Source organism: Xenopus laevis, chromosome 4S (assembly GCF_017654675.1).
Source record: "Xenopus laevis strain J_2021 chromosome 4S, Xenopus_laevis_v10.1, whole genome shotgun sequence".
Lineage (NCBI taxonomy): Eukaryota > Metazoa > Chordata > Amphibia > Anura > Pipidae > Xenopus > Xenopus laevis.
In genome coordinates, this window is record NC_054378.1 from 93,149,740 (window position 1) to 93,166,891 (window position 17,152).

Genomic DNA, 17,152 nt, shown 5'->3' on the forward strand with positions numbered 1-17,152 from the left:
GCCCTGGCATTACACAATGGGGCCCATTTACTAAAGGTCGAAGTGAATTTTCGAATTAAAAAACTTGGAATTTCGAAGTAATTTTTGGGTACTTTGACAATCGAATAGGCCAAATTCGACTTCGAATCGAAGTGGAAATACTTCTCAAATCCGACCATTCTAAAATCGAAGTACTGTCTCTTTAAAAAACTTTTTTTTAACGAATTGCTATGTTAGCCTATGGGGACCTCCTAGAACCTATAGCCAGTATTTGGCTAACATAGCAATTCGGCAGGTTTAAGGTGGCGGAGTGTCGAAGTCAAAGTTTTTTTAAAAAAACAGTACTTCGATTTTAGAATGGTCGAATTTGTGAAGTATTTCCACTTCGATTCGAGGTCGAAGGATTTTTAAGATCGTAGTCGACAGATTTTTTTTTGTAAAATCTTACGATCATACAATTAAATCGTACGATCGAAGTACGGTCGGAGTACGATCATACGATCTTAAAAATCCTTTGACTTTGAATGTCGGATTACCCTATTCGATGGTCGAATTTCGAAGTTTTTTTCACTTCGAAATTCGACCATTGATAAATTTGCCCCTATGTGTCAATAGACACACAAACTAGTGATTGACAAGTGATAATTTATATTTCCAATGCACCCTCATTTTTTTTCCATTCACCCTCTCAGACTAAAAGCTCCCCCTTCCCTGCTGTCTTCCTCTGCTCCCTTAGCCACTCAGTGAGGCTTACCTGCTGGAATAGAAATAAAGCTTTGGAAGAATTAAGGGAGCATGTGGAGGTATGTAAAGTTTGGTACATCTCCAACAAACAGGGCAAAAGGTCAGTTAAGTACACAAGCAAAATACAACTATATATTTATAATACAGCTGATTTTATACTTTTATATTTTTATACTGATACATCATATTGCGCCTGACTGCAGACATCCAGCAGTGTTGTGTCCCAGCTCAAGTGCAATGAGATCAGAGAAATAAACCATTTCAAAACAGTAGGGTTAATGAGATGAGCTTTAAGCTCTCCGAGAATCTGGTTGGGTGGGGGTCCGTCATTAGATTTCTAAGCTCATTTCCTCAGCTGCAGATGGACCAAATTGTCCTCAGTTTGCTAGTGATTTCTTTTCAAAAATTGCTAAGTCAGAAATAATGCCGGGAGGAGAGTCAATAGCTGTCAATTTCCCTGAAAATGAAAGCTCGGTTCGCTGCTAAGTAATGACTCTATTCAACATTTGTCCCTTATTGTCTTCATGAAATGCTCTGCAATAAATGCTTGTCTCCCCTCTTATTTATAGAGCCAGCCATGGATAAAAGGCCAGAAGCACAGCACACGTCTGCATGTCACTGTATGTGAGTGGAGCTGTGCCGAATGTCTGGTACAGCTGCCTATTTGCTTATTACTATAACCAATAAATGATATTTATCCAGTGCCTATTTTGATTTTTGGGGTGCTTAAAGGGGTTTGGTTGCTCACCAGCACTGATGATGTGCTTTGCGTTTCACATACTATTGCATGACATTCAGTACTGCACTAAGGCAATTGGCTTTAGTCACTATAAGTAAAATAATCACTGTTGGAAAGTGTCTCCCTAGCATTGTGGGGGTGGCAGAGCTATTACACTATTTAGCTATTTAAGGAATTCTTGGAAACCCAGCAGGGAACAGTTAGGTGCTATTAGAATGAGCTGTAAAAGAGCTCAGGGTTATTCTTGAGCTGGAACCAGAGCTAAAATAAGCCATGCAGCATCCCCTTGACAGGTGAGACTGTAATTCAGCAACAGCTGAAGATGCAGGTTTTACTGTCCTGTTATCATTTAGCTGACTGTAATGGAGCTTCATTACTTCAAAACAGCTGCACTGTGGGTCCCCATTATGTGCAAGGTCAATGTATAGACCCTGAATACACACCCCTAAACACAGCTCTAAAAACTGCTTTAAAAATAATGGGAAGAACTATAATGCAACAAATCATCTCATTGAGATGAACCGTGCGCCTAGTTAAACTCAAGCTCTACCCTGGTCTAATCCTGCATCCCTAGCCCTGTGTATGTGAACATTACACAGATGTGGAACATCTCTTTCACATTTATCAGCCCTGTGCATGTTTTATAGATAAGAGTTACCTGTTTAATATTGGGGTGCAGATATGCTAGCCAGTTGGAATGTGTATGTTATTTACACAGACTCTCCCTGAGAGGTCCATAGCTCTTAAAATGCCCAGTGTGCAATTGTTCTCAGGGCTCACCCTCCTTGCAATGGCACTGCCTGTATTAGAGGTTCACATTGCTCCTTTGCTCAGTATTACACTAACCTATATTTGGTAATCGCATGATTCGCATCCCCTAAATCAGCACTATGGTAATACATTGGGAAAATATTGTGGAATGGCACTATTCCATATCAACCTAACCTGTAGGGTTAAATGTAGGATGCTTTATCTCTGGGCTCATCCACATAGGTCTAGTTCTTTTACCGAAGGATTTTCAGGTGCTTCTATGTTCTGCCTTCTACTTTTCTACATTTCTGGCAGCATCATCTGTCCCTTACTGTGCACTTAAAGGAGAACTACACCCTAGCAATTAATATACCATATTTTATATTCTGAACTTATTGCATCAGCCTAAAGTTTCAGCTTCTCAATAGCAGCAATGATCCAGGACACTCACATGCTCAGTAGGCTCTGAGCAGCTGTTGAGAAGCTAAGCTTAGGGATCTTAGGGGCCTGTACTATAAGCTGGTGCTAGTTGCACTGTTTATGTGCTGCCATGTAGTTATTATCTGTATTAATTGCTAATCAGTCTTATTTTGTGACATTTCTATTCTATGTGTACTGTATATTGTGAGTGGGTCCCTAAGCTCAGTAAGTGACAGCAGCACAGAGCATGTGCAGTGAATCAGCAGAAAAGAAGATAGGGAGCTACTGGGGCATCTTTGGAGACACAGATCTTTACTGCTAAAAGGCTGTGGTTGCCTTGGGCTGATACAGAAACCCAAAACATAATGCACAACATTTCTAGTCTACTAATTTAGTTAAGCTTTAGTTCTCCTTTAAAGCAGCATTGTAAGAAATCCTTCAACACACATGTTTCCACGAACATTCATCAGTCTACTCATACTCTGAAGCTGCTTGTCTTGCATTTGTGAAATCCATTACCCCAACAACTACAGAGCATGCACCTACTGATTCTCACTGTCCTGCACCAGGGGCACCTTAACCTGTCAGTTACTTTGCTAAGCACCTTTGCAACCCCCACACACTGAACCTGTGCTGTTTGTATAGCAAAAACCTCTAGCAGGGCTGTCCAACTGGCAGCCCACGGCTCCCCTTGTGTGGCCCCCCACATGAAAGTCTGCCTGCTGTGTCTGTTATGTATGTAACCTTTATGTAACCTTTAAACGGTATCACTACAAAGATTAACTGGCCCCTGTATTGTTTAAACCTCAAATTCAGACTGTAATCCTCTGTATTGTACACACATGTAATCCCCCCTGCATTGTTCACACTTGTAACACCTCTATAGTTCACATGCCCAAATCCCTGTACTGTTCACCCTCAGACCCAGACTGAAATTTACCCCATTGTTCACCTGTGCTCATACAAACTGCTGAAGGGGCACCAGCACTGTGTCGTTGTAAGTACAGTAGTACATCATAGAGTAGTCCTGATAGGTTTCCTTGTCTCTTGCTCTGTTCTGCCTTCCCTATGATCCCTGTGTTGCCATACTCTGCTGCCCTATGGTCCTTAGGTGTGCATACTCTTTAGTTATAATATTGGTGTGTAGGCAGTCATCTCAGGTTATTTTGCCTGGTCATGTGCTTTCAGAAAGAGCCAGCACTTTAGGATGGAATTGCTTTCTGACAGGCTGTTGTCTTTCCTACTCAATGTAACTGAATGTGTCACGGTGGGACCTGGATTTTACTATTGAGTGTTGTTCTTAGATCTACCAGGCAGCTGTTATCTTGTGTTAGGGAGCTGATATATGGTTGCCTTCCCATTGTTCTGTTGTTAGGCTGCTGGGTGGGAAGGGAGGGGTGATATCATTGCAACTTGTAGTACAGCAGTGACTGAAGTTTATAAGAGTACAAGTCACATGACCTGGTGCAGTTGAGAAACTGACAATATGTCTAGCCACATGTCAGATTTCAAAATTAAATATAAAAAAATCTGTTTGCTCTTTTGAAATATTGATTTCAGTGCAGAATTCTGCTCGAGCAGCATTAATAACTGATGCGCTTTGAGTTTTTCCCATGACAGTATCCCTTTAACTTTTTTCAACAAAGTGATGAGTGATATCCCTGCAGAAAGCACTAACCATATGGTTACTGTGGTAACATGGGTATGGTTTAAAGTGGCTGTGGTTTAAAAACAGCGAGTGGTCAACACTGGCTTCCATTATCGGCCCTCCACTATGTAGGCCCTCTCCCTGGTTACTTGCTGCCTGTTCCAACCTCACACACACACACCTGTCATACATCCCTCTGTCACTCTGCCTTTAATATTCCTTGGTTTATTATTTGCTGTATCCTATCCAGCTGGGGGAAGGGACATGGCAGCAGGCATTATGCTTTACTCACAGATGCCAGGACACTTGTGCTGCGTGTTCAATTTATCAACGGAGCTTAGAGCTCCCAATGAAACCATTAGAAACGGCAGCACTGGGCTGTGAAATTAACTTTTCATGTTTGTGGTTATAATGTATCTTGTAAATAAAAGGGTGAGGTCCCTTTAACTGTCTTCTGTCCAAGCAGTTCCAGACATTTAAAACCTAGCACACAAACAATTTTTATAGATTTACTACTTGCAATGATGTTTGCACACTACATAAGTGTTTTAATAGTGCAGGCTGATTGCATTCATGTTGTACTTTATAACACAAAAGTTGAGCTGTTTTCAGATTGTTCTCTAGAAACACAGACTTTTATCAATTACTTTCCATTTTGTATTTTTTAATGTTTTTCCAAAATCTAAGTTTAAAGTTGAATGTCCCTGTCTCTGGTGTTTGAGTCTGGCAACTTAGTAATTCAGGTGCAGACTATACACTGTAAAGTATTAGCAACTATTGTATCAATTCTAACAGCTGCGTGTAATAAAACTCAGGGATTCTGCTCATCAGGGACAAAAATGAGAAATGTATCAAATTAGAACCAGCGCCGTTTCTGGGGAAGGAGCCGCCCCCCGCACCGACTTACCTGTCGGGAGGGGAGGCAGGAACACGATTGCGGAGAGCGCAATTGCGCTCTCTCGCAATAGCGCAGCCGAATTTCAAGTTTAAAAACTGGAAATTCGGCTCTTAAAGGTGCAGGAGCGGCTTTTTGCCGCCCCTGGAATCCTCTCTGGCGCTGCTGCCTGAGGCGAGCGGCTCAGCTCGCCTCATTGGCCCCTGATTAGAACTGTTTAGAGGGTCGGTGACCCCCTCCCAGAGCTACTTTAGAAAGATGAAAAATTAGACTTACACTTTAATATTAGAAAAATGTCACATATACAGTAGAAAGTAGAAAGTAATTGGAAAAAGTCTTTATTTTCGGTGAACTATCCGAAACCAACTGAACTGAAAAAAGTATTGGAAGGTGAACAACCCCTTTAAGGATAATTACATTTCAGCTTCTTCATTGATAAGCAGCCTTGGTCTGAGAATGAGATCTCTCTACAATAAGTGATATTCATGAATTACTACCTTGAATTACTATTGAATTACTGGAACACATTGAAAATAAATCTACAATAAGGGTGACTACCATTTGGCATTGGGATATACTTGAAGGAAAAACTCAGTGGTCACTTGCATGAACAAGGATCAATAATAATCAGTGACTTGAATCAGTGGCTGTTCTTTCAGTTGGATAAGGTTTTGCAGTCAGACTACAGGGTGTGCAACCTTTGCTAGAACTTTGAAATAAGGGCTATTTACATGGATGGTGTGAGCACATAGGCAGATATTTTGTGGCCTGTCACCTTTGGCACTACTTGCCATATGTAACTTCCCGCTCACATATATGGGACCAGTAGTGGTAAAAAAAAAACACCCCTGTCTACCTGTCAACAGCACAATGTTATCAATGGAAAGCTGACCTCTCTAAAAAAAACTTCAACAGGTGGACAGTGGGGTCCACTTAGGGTTGCCACTCGGTCGGTATTTTACCGGCCTAGCCGGTAAAACACCTGCCAAGGCCGGGGCCGGTATTACAAATTCACCGGCAATGTAGCTGAAATTACCACCAAAAAAAGGTTACATACAGTACACTCTCATTTAAACAGGGGCTGAGCGGGGCAACAACATTCTTATTGGTAGTCCAGTCTCACAATATATTTTCTATTAGTTTGCCTAGAACTATTTGCACTGCCAGCAGGAGAACACAGCGTCTGTATGATTTATTTATTTTTTAAAGAAAACAGAATAACAAATTATGATTGGAACAGCAGGAAATCACTTTTTTCCCATAATGGCGTGGCCTAGTTATGTAAGGCTCAAGAAAAGAGCTACAGAAAATATAATATTTTGCAACATTCTGAAATCTTTATATTGGTGCAACATCATTAGCAATATCATTAACAGTTGCGTGAAAAAAACGCTACAAAGGACATGGAAAAGTTGTGCTCACCACTAATTGTTGAGCCCCCACCCTTCCCAACTATAGTCAGGTGATCTCACTGGTAAAACTTAGTATAATAAAGCAATAGAATTCTTAATGAATCAGATGAAAATTGAGTGTAGGATTGGCCAGATATGGGATGACTTTGACGTAGTTGGCCAGCTTAAATATATTGCAATATATGGACAAACAATCCCTGTTTTGTTTAAAGGGTAAGGCAAGAACCGGGGATTTTGAAGCAGGTAAGGTAAAATAATATCACCACTCATTAAACGAAACACTCTAGTCAAAGAATGGGACCCCTACAAAAGAAGGAAGACTGTGGTCCCCATATAAGGGAGGAATAAAATGAATAGATCAGATATTGCTGAGCTGCATGTTTCCTGTTTTGGTCGTTGAAATTTAACAACAGGTAGAGTGCTGCAGGTCACATTGATTTATACACATTTTTATACACATGTTTTTTTTACAACATAATATATTTAGTTTTACCCAATGAATACACAGATCCCACTCTACCCTTGACATTGTGTCTGTAGTAAGACATGGTGGGCACACCATGCAGCATTTTAAGATAAAGAAGAAGCAAGTCTTCCCCTACACACAGATCAATGAATGAATTACCGCCAGCCAGAATCCAGAGCAAATCCTGAGATGTGTTCCACATGATGTAATCTTAGTGATGCACCAATGTGCCTTGTCTGCGGCTTAAAGACCACATACAGTATCAGCAACTGCCTATAACAGCACCTGTCATATACACCAAATAGACACATGCCCCATATGTAATATTTGGAAATTGAATGCAAAGGGCTCCTGTACATTCTACCATGGACAGCAGTTCTGTGCAGTACAAGTACATTAACCAAATGCCCCATCCCCACCCCACAATTCCTGGCAGCCTACAGTTTTCTACGTTCATAAAGGATAAAAAAAACATTCCGTAGGAATGAGGGAAGATGGCATAAATGTTTTCCAAGGAAGACAGCAATTGTGCAGACAGATGTGTCCATATGCACATACATTGGTTACCAAGCTGGGGAAGCAGAGAAAGCATCAGCTAGTTCTTACATGGCTGCCATGGAAACAATTTCTCAATTTAAGCCCTGATTTTGGTTTTCCTGCCAATACATCCTTGATTTATCCACTGAATGTAACCGTGGGTTTGCTAGAAACCATTCATAAAGGATTCCTACATACACCTTTTCATTAGCACACCAAAGCACCATTGTTCACAATGGTGACCGCTTTAATTAGATGGGATGCTGTGACACAATTTTCTGTGTTAAATGGGATAAGTGGGATATCTGGGTTTAGTTATTCTGTGTCAAACACACAAACCAAAGTGGCTTCATCAGAATGGCTTCTCCTGTTTGGTGGCAGAGACACATTTTTTGGGACAATAGATCCCTCTGCTGGCAAAGCCATGGTAACATTTCCTGGATGTCATTACTGAAGCTTTAATTCACATCTTCTTTATTGTCAATGACTTATGAACCTTATTACTGTAGTCCATGTCTGTCTACTACCAACACTGGTAGGTGATGATGACTGTGGTGATACAAATAAACTGCCATCGCCTCTCAGTGTTTTATGCCCTGCTTGTTTGATTAAAATGCACTGTTTCTGTTGATTTGGTGCACTGGCAGATTGGAAGATTAACAGGGCGACGTAATAAAAACAGTAACAGAAAAATGTATCAAAATTCAAGACCAAGAAAAAAAAAACTCAAGCATGAAAAAAAGATGACAAAATGCATGTGATCCCCCCCCACCAAGAACACTACCTTATTTGAGAAAAAAAACACAACAGGATATTCAAGGGTCCCTCAGAAAAAAAGTTTTCTGTTAACAAAAAACTTTCATTTCAATGAGGCAGGAAAATATCCCCTGCTGTCTCACTTGATAACGACTATTTGGACTATTTTTCTTTTTCCCCAGTAAATGTAAATGGAGTTGTTGCTAAGGGTTACTGCTCCTGTGCAAACAGTGCCTTGGGGTAAAAATTTTGGAGATTTAAAGGCTCCTGAACGAGCACCCCACTTATAGAACATGAGCCCACTAAACTTTTCCATAATATTATTCCTGACCTCCTGGCAGGGCTGCAGGGATTTGACCACACTCTCTGGAAGTTTCTGACTGCGAAGCTTATCAAATTTATTATGCCAGTGCAAACACACTCCCTCCTTTGTTGAGTGCCCCCTGAAACATTGATCTATGTGGTTGCATTGGCATAATAAATGGGGTAAGCTTCCCAGTAAAACCCTTTCAGTGAGTGTTTACTTGTTGTTCAAGAGAAAAATTATTTAAATGCTTTACTGTAACCCACATAGCAATCCTGATTGAAAGGCAAGTATCCATAGAAAGCTACACTATGATGCTCCAGGGTTAGCACTAAATACAAATAGTACAAACTAAACAGTCATACACAGACAGTCCAAATAAAATCCACATGGCATGAACATGTGCACATTGAAAACGATATGTCTACAATCCCGATACTGAAATCTGTCCTCAGCACTGAGCTCCCAATGATCTGCCCGTAAGAATCAGCAATAGCCATCAGCCCTGATACATCAGGCTCTTACTATGAAAACTTAGATTTATGTGGATTTACAAAAGTGGAAAAACAAAGTGACACATGTAAGTCCATTACGCTAAAGGTATAAAGGGGAATTCTACTTTAGGGATGTCTATTAAATATGAACCCTGCTTCAGGTTTGTTTGTATTTTTTATCGCTGTGCCATGACTTCCCCTGATTCTGTTATAGAGAGTATTTAAAAAACATATTAAGACCTTCATAGCTAGCACTCCATTCATTAACCTTTGCACTTGCCCATGGTGCAGGCCAAAACTTCTAAAATAGCCAAAGAGGACAGCATCTACTAAAAGCAATTATTATATATAATAATATATAAAACTTATTATATAATACAGTATACCATCAAAGGGTTTGGACAGGCCTATTGTGCACAATCCCTACTAATCCTATTTAGGGATAGTCAGTGACCCCCATCTGAAAGCTGGAAAGAATCAGAAGAAGAAGGCAAGTCATTCAAAAACTATAAAAAAGAAGACCAATTTAAAAGTTGCTTAGAATCGGCCATTCTATAATCTACTAAAGGGTAACTTAAAGGTGAACCACTCCTTTAATTGCTATCTTATACCTGCAGTACAGCAATTCATCAGGAAAAAAAGAGGAAGATGGAGATAGGAAAGATCCAGGCATGTGTTGTTGTTGTAGCAACGTTACTCTAAGGCAGCAGCATCTTGAGTTCTGTGCTGCAAGAGCATTTCAAATATTCATGGAAAAAGAACAGACGGAGGAGAGATGTTTGTCAGGCACAGGACAGCTGAAGCAGCTTTCGTACATGAGCTAGTACTGTGCGGAATTGGTCTATATATATATAAATACATTTCTACTTGTTAGCTGCTTGTCTGTGAATAACTAAACTCTGCACTAAGAATATGCAGAACATTGCACTCCATGAAACCAGAAAGAAGGGGCTTTGTAAACCAAGTGGTGATACAGAATTTAATTTCCGCAGTAGTGCTCACTACACATGAAGGAGGAGCAAACTCAGACATAACATGCTTTCCATAAGAGTGTACACTTGGCAATATATCACCACTGGGGAGACAATACATACAGTATATCAGGGATGTCCAGCCTCTATTTCAACAACAGAGGGGAATGTTTTGTCCTTTAACAGAAAATAAGATTTGTTGCATTACATATTTTATCTTGTATAAATAATTTGACATACCCTTGTCATGTTGAAATGGCAAGTACATTATCAGCAGGACGTCAAATCTGAAGACCCCAGCCATCAGGGTAATGTAGTTTGCAAGAAGGAGGTGAATTCTACCTGCCCCCTGTAATTAAATAACAGCGCCTTTCCAATAAAACTTCTTTCTTCCTCTGTTACTGGCCATTAAGAGGTTAGCATGATCTTTCCTTCTCCATGCTGACATGCTTTCTCTGGATTGGTCACAATACTTGTACTAAAGAGTTACAGAGTGCAAAAACATCAGGGCAATTTAACATGTATTTTACCTACAACGGAACATTTGATTCCAGAATTCCAGTGTAATTCTGCCTGATGCAATCAAATGCAAAATTGTGTGCCAGCCACTGGATGAGGGAAGAATTGCACCAGTTAATAAATTGCATGGGATTCAACACCAAGAAGCTATAGGTATAACATGCAGGGGAAGCCATTTACTTATCACCAAGACAAGGTTGTATATGTTTATGTTTAGCACCATTTATATTTTCAGGCTTTGTCTAAAGATTGTCTGTTTGGCAAGTGAGTTCATCTGCCAAGGATACAGTTAATTCATATTGCTTAACACTTTCCTGTATGGTACAAATGCCCCTAGATGTGTAATATTATATAAAAACACAGAAGAAATAAATAGCTGATGATCTGCAACTTGCCTAAAGGATGCAATAGGGTGCAAAAGCCCCTAAAACTGGAGCAAGGTTCAAGGAACTTTATTTGTATAAACTCAAGCAAAAAGGAGTACAGCTAAAAAAAAAGTCCTGTTAAAATAAGAATAGCTGGAATGCCCTTTAAATAGGTTTTTCAACCTTGAGCTAACTTTTAGTATTATGTAGAGAGATATTATGAGAAAATTGTGGTTTTATTTAGCTTTTTATTCAGCAACTCTCCTGTTTGCAATTTGGTTGCTAGGGCCCAAATCATCCTAGCAACCATGCACTGATTTGAATAAGAGACTGGAATATGAATAGGAGAGGGCCTGAATAGAAAGACGAGTAATTAAAAGTAGCAATATCAATAGTTTTGTAGCCTTACAGAGCATTTATTTATTTTTACTGGGGTCAATAACTCCATGTTGGAAAACTGGAAAGAGTTAGAAGAAAAAGGCAAATAATTTAAAACCTATAAAAAAATAAATAATTAAGAACAAATGAAAATGCTCAGAATAGGCCATTCTACAACATGCTAAATGTTTTTAAAGGCGAACCACTCCTTTAAGGTGCCCTGTCCCAGAAACACAGCCCAGAAATATTGCATGAATATACAATGTTATTGTATGATGTCCATCACTAGTATAGGGCGGATAAAGGACTCTAGTAGACCAGGGCTCTAGTAAGCAATATACACAAATGCAGTGAAGAGAGTTTCAGTGTCCCAGATTAAGGGGAGACTTATGACAAGGGCAAGATACATACCTGTAATAGTACTAAGATACTGATAGACATTCCAAGAAGAAATAGCTGCATAAAATCTGTCTCTTGGAATACAACCATTGTTCAATTAACAAGTCTAACAGCTGATGAATCCTAGGTGGAAGATTCCTGTCCTACAGCAGTGACAAGAAGCACTGACACCACACCAGGCCACATTCATCTTAGTGCACTTTTGGCAAACGTTTCTCTTCTCTAGAAAGTCTTTCTATGCTTAAAAGTCTGAAACCCAAACAAATGTAATTGTGTGCCTAAAAAACAGTGTCCCTAAAATAATGAGCATTATTCAGCCATATGGTTTTTGGGAGGGGTCTCTGATCGTACATTCAGGGTGCACAGGAATTGCACTTCTACTGACATTTGGGGCTGTGTAATCCACTGGTCTCAAATTCAGAAATGTTCCTTTAATGATAAGCATGTCTGGTCACAGTGTATCATGGGTTAATCATGCAGTGCAGTGCAGTCAGTGCATTATTTAGTATCAGCTATTCCAACAACCACTTGTTTTTACTGATGTTGCTTAGGTTAGTATACGTGAATTTTCTCATGACATTAGAATAGAGGTGCTTACCCTAGTGACAAGCTGTCTCTTTAACACAGTTATTGTTACTCGTTTCAAGTCCATCGAATGTGTCTTTGCATCAATATTAGAATAGAGATTGGCAGAATCCCACTAGGTTAGAGTATCACAGCATTACAGCTACAACTTAGCAAGTGGGATTCATCACCCCATGATTATATAGTCACAGGCACAACTGCCATTATTTATGTACTGTACAGGTTGATCAATGCTGTTCTGTAAAAGGGATATAGACCCCGCTGGGACTTTTTAACCCTCCCTAGACCAATGGGAGATGACATTCTAACAGTATCAGGGATCGTGTAACCTTGTTCTATGGAGTTTTTTTTAAACCAAGAACAGTCTATAAACAGCCCCAGAAGATTCTGCATACATTGCTCTTAGACACTGCCCTCAGTAATTGAAAAAAAAAAAGAAATGCAGGGAAAAGGAGTAGCTGCAGATATTGCCATGGATGGGGGTGGCAGTTTGGCCTCACCTGAATTGCAATAGAGTCTCAGTGGTAAGTCTGACCTGACAGTTTGACAAAGACTAATCTAATGCGCATGTAGCATATGCCTCTCATTGCCAAATCATGTATCCATACTCTTTTATGCAACTGTCCGCCCATCACCAGTTACCACATAATTCCCAGCAGTCGGGCGCTCATAAACACGCAGGTTTATACTACCTGCTAGCTGCAGAAATAAAGATTTAGCTTTTGGTTCCAAGCTCAAGGTTATTAATACAGACATTAAACAGCAGTAGCCCAGAACAGATTCCCCGTGGTACTCTACTTACAAATCTTCTGCATTGTAAATGGGTTCCGTTTAGAATACCTATTTGCAGCCAAAACGCAGATGTTCTTGGCTAGTCCTATTCGGTTTAATTTGCACAATAACCTTGTAGCGTTTCAATAGCACTGCTAGGATTATGTATATATTTTCCAGAGGTAAGTGGGTCTCATTTATCACAGAACCAATGCTGAAACAGAGGAGCAGACAGCTCGGTAGTGTCACACGGTGTGCCATGGGGGAGTGGAGCCAAAAGGCAATTGTACACTATCAGATTTTGCCTACAAATTCATTCCTTGCCTGATGTTAGCGGAGCTCCGTCCTTCTTGCCAGGGCACAAACATTATTACATACTGTATGCACATGGCTCACTGCACAACACCACCACCCCTAACATAAACCCTAGGCAACAGATTGCTTCTTTAAAGGGTTACTATCATCCTCAAATTTCCCTTTCTAAACATTTACATTTTAATAACAGTTAAGCATTTTTAATCAAAATTCAAGAAACATTTTTTTCCTGTGAGAAATCCAGACGTTTTTATTTTGTTTGGGTATTATTTCACACAATGATTTTAGGGTTTTTTAAAGAAAGGAGACCATATAATTATCTGTATGATATTAATATCACTATAATATTTTAAAAATTTAAAGGAGACATATAGGGGGTTATTTATCAAAGTCGTCGGACGTTTAAAGGGGAAAAACACCATTTTTAGTAGAAAAAAAAAAGATAACTTCCATGCAAATAAATTATAAACAATGAATCAAAAATAAAACCTATTTTTCTTAGTGCAATTCCATTGTTTGTTCAGGATATCAAAACATAGCATTTTATGAAGAAATCCGGTTCCACCCTGCTACAATGATTAAACTATCAATCTAAGCTTTGTTGTGTAAAGGACAAGATAGGTGTAAGTGTCAGGCCACACAGGGCTTTTTGGGGAGATTTGGTGGTCTGGCGACTAATTGCCTCGTTTTTGCGGCGACCAATCTCTTGCAGGAAACTTTGGGCGACTTCGGAAAACTAATCGCCGCGTGTGATTAGCTCCGGCTTTTTTTCCATTTTAGCCGGCACAGATTCAGGTGAAGTCATTTGGGGAGATTGGTCGCCGCAGAAACGAGGTGATTAGTCGCCAGACGACCAAATCTCCCCAAAACGCCCTGTGTGGACTTACCCTTAGGAGATGTGGAGGCTCGTTTATTAAAGGTCGGATTTTAGTGGTTTTAGAAACCACGACTAAACTCACAAACTCGAAAACCACGATTGTCACAGAATTTATTAAAAGTGTGAATGAAAAAAAAGTGCTGAATGTTGTGCTAAAAAATCTGAACACCTTGCTAAAAACCGCTAAACCGCTAAAATTCCGAATTGATTTAAAGAGGTTCAATAAGTTCAGCACAGTTCGCATTGACTTCTATAGCACCTCGATAAGTTTTACTTGGAGAAGTTTGATATAAAAGGTTTTCGTGGTTTCTTTCACTTAATAAATTTCAAATTTTTAGAGCTTTTATGAAATATAGGAAAACATACAATTGGAATGTAAGTAAATGGGCCCTTTTATGTTAAAATACACAGGGTTTTTTGATGATTGCCCCTTGCAAAAAGCCATATGATGTCATAAGCAGATATGTTATTCATACCACCCCATGAGTATGGAGTCCCAAACCATGAACTAACTCCAAGGTTCCGGTCTAGGCCCACTCTTCTGCCTGTAGCAGCCGCCTTTGGCTTCTAGTGGAGCCCTCTGCTACTCAGGTCTTAATGTGGGAGAACCAGGAAAAGAGTTCTGGGCAAGCAAGGGAACTGTACGTACAAACAGGAACGGAGAATAGAAGTGTGGTCAAGGACAGGCAAAGTCAGTACCAAATTGGGCAGTGTAGTCAAGAGACAGGAGCATAGTAGGGGTCACAAGCCAGGTTGATACACAATCGAGCAGCGTAGTACAGAGTCAAGAGGCAGGAGCGTAGTAGGGGTCCCACGTCAGGTCGGTACACAATAAGTAGGTAAAAGGATTTAAGAGAATGGCCTAAGTACAGGCTATCAGAACGGGCAGCAGACTAGAGTTGGACAGGGAACAGGCAGGGTCAAAAACTGGAAAGAACCTACATTGGGCAATGAACACTACCGAGTGTGCCCTTTAAATATTTGAATTTCGCACCAGTGCGCGATGATGTCATGTCCCGCACTGCTCAAACCTGGAAGCGGCGGAGGACGCGCTCCATTACTTTGCAGGGGAGAAGGAACGCCCAGTGGCGCGCAGAGGGGGAAGACAACGCAGCGGGTGTCCCCACCTTGGGTGCAACGGGCATCCCCATTCCACCCCCGCTAGACCACCAGGTATTCTCCTTACACAATCACTGATTGGTTGATACGGGATACTGCCCAGGTGCAAGTTTGCCCAGTGTTTATAACTGAGCCCTTGTGTATAACATCCAGTATCATCCCTTGTGTATCATCCAGCCGAGCTTAGATTGATATCTTAATCATTGTAGTGCTCCATACTTATTCCGATGACCTAGGGCCAGAGACAAAACATGGTTGAAACAATACAACAACTCATACAAGATGTTCGCTTTATAAACAGCATGAGCCAACCTCCATTAATTATTGATGGTATGATTACACTTCCCAAGCTGCAAACAGACTCCCAGACACAGGCACCTTCATACTGAATATTGGCACTTGTCTGGCTAATTGCATGCTGGGTTTCTGTGCGATAACTTTGCTATTGAAGACGTCAACATTTTAGTGTTCCTATATTACATATTTAATGTAGTTACCTCAATTATTTACTGCACAGAAAGCTTTTAGGTTTTTTTAAATAGGAATCTGGAATGAAAAATGAAAAATAGCTAATTTAGGATTTCTGTAATAACATTTGAGAAGCCTTTAGTTCTGCACAAATGGCGAATCTCTAGACTTTTTTTTCCACAAGTGATCTTTCATCCCATTGAACATACCCTTCTAAGGGAAGCTCATTTTATTACCTATTTATACGTTTTTTAGATGGCCATTTTTGAAATAGGTTTTACATTATTATATCTACATCTCCAGTTTTAAATTAAAATGGTATCTGATTGTCTGGGTCGCTGACCTTGGCAACAAGAAAACATATTTGGTCACCAATGTATGTTCTCTTAGTTCTTAATTCAGTATATAAAATATGTCATTTATAGCCATATTCAGTTCTCCTTTCACCTTTAAATTAACTTTTAGTATGATGTAGAAAATTATATTCTGAGACAATCTGCAACTGGTTTTCATTTTTTATTATTTGTGGTTTTTGAGTTATTTCGTTTTTTTTATTCAGTAGCCTTCAGTTTGCAGTTTTAGGAATCTGGTAGCTAGGTTCCATATTACCCTAGCAACCATGCATTGATGTGAATAAGAGAGTGTGAATATGAATAGAAGAGGGCACAAATAGAAAGATGAGTAATAAAAAGTAGAAATAACAATAGATTTATAGGCTAACATAGCATTTGTTTTTTTTGAGAGGGGTCAGTGATCCCCATTTGAAAAGCATGAAAGAATCAGAAGGAGAAGGCAAATAATCCAAAAATTATAAAAAAAAAAAAAAGAAAACCGTAAGGCCAATAGAAAAGTTGCTTAGAATTGGCCATTTTATAACATGCTAAAAGTTAACTTAAAAGTAAACCACCCACTTAATCACCAAAATTACAACTGGTAATTTTAATTTATTATAATTTAATGTTAATTGAAGGCTGCTGTTTCAATGGAGCCCTCAGTGACATTAACTATAGAGCTGCATGTCAAACATCCCTGATGAAAGGCAGACAGTACAATACCTCTGTAATAATACAAGTGCTAATACTACTAAATGCTCAGGGAAAAAAATCTATTAGGCTAAAAGCAGTTTCATGAACAAAAGTAACAGCAGAATGTGCATCTTATTTGTAGGCAGAATCTGCCCAATTCTTTAATTATCAGTTGGTTTCTATTTATTTTATGGCATGAAGGGAAGATATTAACAA

General features: G+C 39.6%; 1 protein-coding gene across 3 annotated transcripts in view; it reads right to left on the reverse strand.

Moving 5' to 3' along the window:
* nr2b (ionotropic glutamate receptor subunit NR2B) overlaps positions 1 to 17,152 on the reverse strand; it is a 280,900-nt gene that overhangs the window by 102,703 nt on the left and 161,045 nt on the right.